We start from the raw sequence: 2,256 nt of genomic DNA, 5'->3' as shown, positions 1-2,256 counted from the left end.
CTTCTTCTTCTTCTTCTTCTTCTTCTTCTTCTTCTTCTTCTTCTTCTTCTTCTTCTTCTTCTTCTTCTTCTTCTTCTTCTTCTTCTTCTTCTTCTTCTTTTGGTTTTTTGGGTTGGTTTTTTTTTCAAGACAGGGTTTCTCTGTTTAGCCCTGGCTGTCCTGGAACCCACTCTGTAGACCAGGCTGGCCTCAAACTCAGAAATCTGCCTGCCTCTGCCTCCCAGAGTGCTGGGATTACAGGTGTGCGCCACCACCGCCTAGCCAAAATTCTCAATAAAATACTAGCAGATACATATATATGAAAAAGATCATTCACCAAGACTAAGTTAACTTTATTCTGGATATAAAAGTCAATAAATGTAATAAGTCATATAAATTGACTTAAAGACAAAAATCATATATTTCATTTCAATAGATGCAGAAAAAGTCTTTGACACAACCAACATACTTTAATAATAGAAGTCCTGAGGGAGAATTAGATAAAGGCTTTATATGACAAATCCACAGCCAGCATCACCTTAAATGAGAAAAACTTAATGAAATCTTACTAAAATCAGGACTGAAAAAGACTGTCCACTAATCCTCATTCTTTTCCAATAATTTGGTGCTTGAATCTTTAGCTACAATGAGAAAAGAGAAGAAAATTAAAGGGGAACAAATAGGAAAAGAAATAAATTTGTCTCTATTTGCAGATGATATGAGCCTATGCATAAGAGATCATAAGACTTCCACCACAAATGATCAACCCTTTAAACAAAGTGGAAAGATTTTTTTAAATTAACTTATAAAAATCAATAGACTTCCCAACAACATTCTGAGAAAAAATTATGAAAGCAGTCCCATTCTACTAGCCTCAAAAAATATCCAGGAGTAATCCTAACCAAGGAGGTGAAAGACCTTTCCATTGAAACTTTAAATCTTTGAAGAAAGAGATTGAGAAGACACTAGAAGATGGAAATACCTCCCATGCTCACGTATTGGTGAATTAATGTTGTGAAAATGACCATCCTACCAAAATTAAGTCACAAATTTAACACCATCCCAATAAAAATCCCCATAACATTCTTCACAAAAGTAGAAAAAAATGTAAAACTCACACGGGAATACAAAGGTCCAAGAGAGCCAAAGAAATCCTGAGAAAAAAAAAAAAAAAAAAAAAAAAAAAAAAAAAAAAAAACAATATTAGAGTTCAAGGTAGATTGCAGAGCTCTAGTAATCAAGACAGTGTTGTACTGGCACAAAAACAGGCATATAGATCAATAAAACTAAATGAAAGACTCAAGCATGAGTGTATATAATTACAAATATCTGATATTTGACAAATATGTTAAAAAATACACATTAGAGGAATGGCAGCATCTTCAACAGATGGTGCTCGAAAACTGAATATCCACATACACAAAGAACAAAATTGGATCCATATTTATCACTCTGCACAAAATTCAACCTCAAATTTATCAGATATCTCAGTGTGAAACTCAAAACACTGAATCTGCTAAAATGAAACACGGGCAGTACCCTATAAAACACAGGAGTGTGTTCAGGCAGGAATTAACGCCAATATCTGACAAATGAGATGTCATAAAGTTAAAAGGCTTCGGTACAGCAATGAAAACAGTAAAACTGGTAAAGAGAAAGACCATAAAGTAGGAGATAATCTTTGTTAGTTATACTGCTGATAGAGGATTAATAACCAGAATAGACAAAGAACTCAGAAAACAAGGAATCATGAAAACAAATGACCCAGTTAAAATATAGGCTAATCTGAACAGAGAGTTCTCAAGGGAAGAAAAAATGGTGGTTAAGAAATAGGTGAAAAAAAATGTTCAACACCCTTAGTGATCAGAAAAAGACAAATTAAAACTAATTTGAAATTTCATGTTATGCCAGCCAGCTAAGAATTAGAAAACACCTGACACCAAATGGTGTCAGGATTCAAGGAAACAGGGTTGGTTGGAGTGAAATTGGTGCCACTCTCTAGAAATCAGCACGAATAAGTCTCTAAAAGATAGAAGCAGATCTACCATATGACCCGGCTCTACCATTCCTTGGCCTATACGAGAGGACTTGGTGTCCTACTACAGAGACGCTTTACTTCCTCAGCCAAGTTCAGTGCTGCTGTATTCCCACTAGTTAAGAAATGGAAACAGTGCTGGCCTTGGCAACACATATACTAAAATTGGAATGATACAGAGAAGATTAGCATGGCCCCTGCACAAGGATGACATGCAAATTCATGAAGAGTTCCGTATTTTA

At 35.1% G+C, this 2,256-nt stretch overlaps 1 non-coding gene across 1 annotated transcript; it reads left to right on the top strand.

Moving 5' to 3' along the window:
• The first annotated feature begins 2,149 nt into the window (after nt 1-2,149).
• On the top strand, nt 2,150-2,256 carry LOC127675832 (U6 spliceosomal RNA). The gene has a single exon (XR_007975523.1). It is a non-coding gene; the product is annotated as a U6 spliceosomal RNA (small nuclear RNA).

This window comes from Apodemus sylvaticus, chromosome X, assembly GCF_947179515.1.
Source record: "Apodemus sylvaticus chromosome X, mApoSyl1.1, whole genome shotgun sequence".
Taxonomy (NCBI): Eukaryota; Metazoa; Chordata; class Mammalia; order Rodentia; family Muridae; genus Apodemus; species Apodemus sylvaticus.
This window is presented reverse-complemented; position numbering and strand designations above follow the sequence as displayed.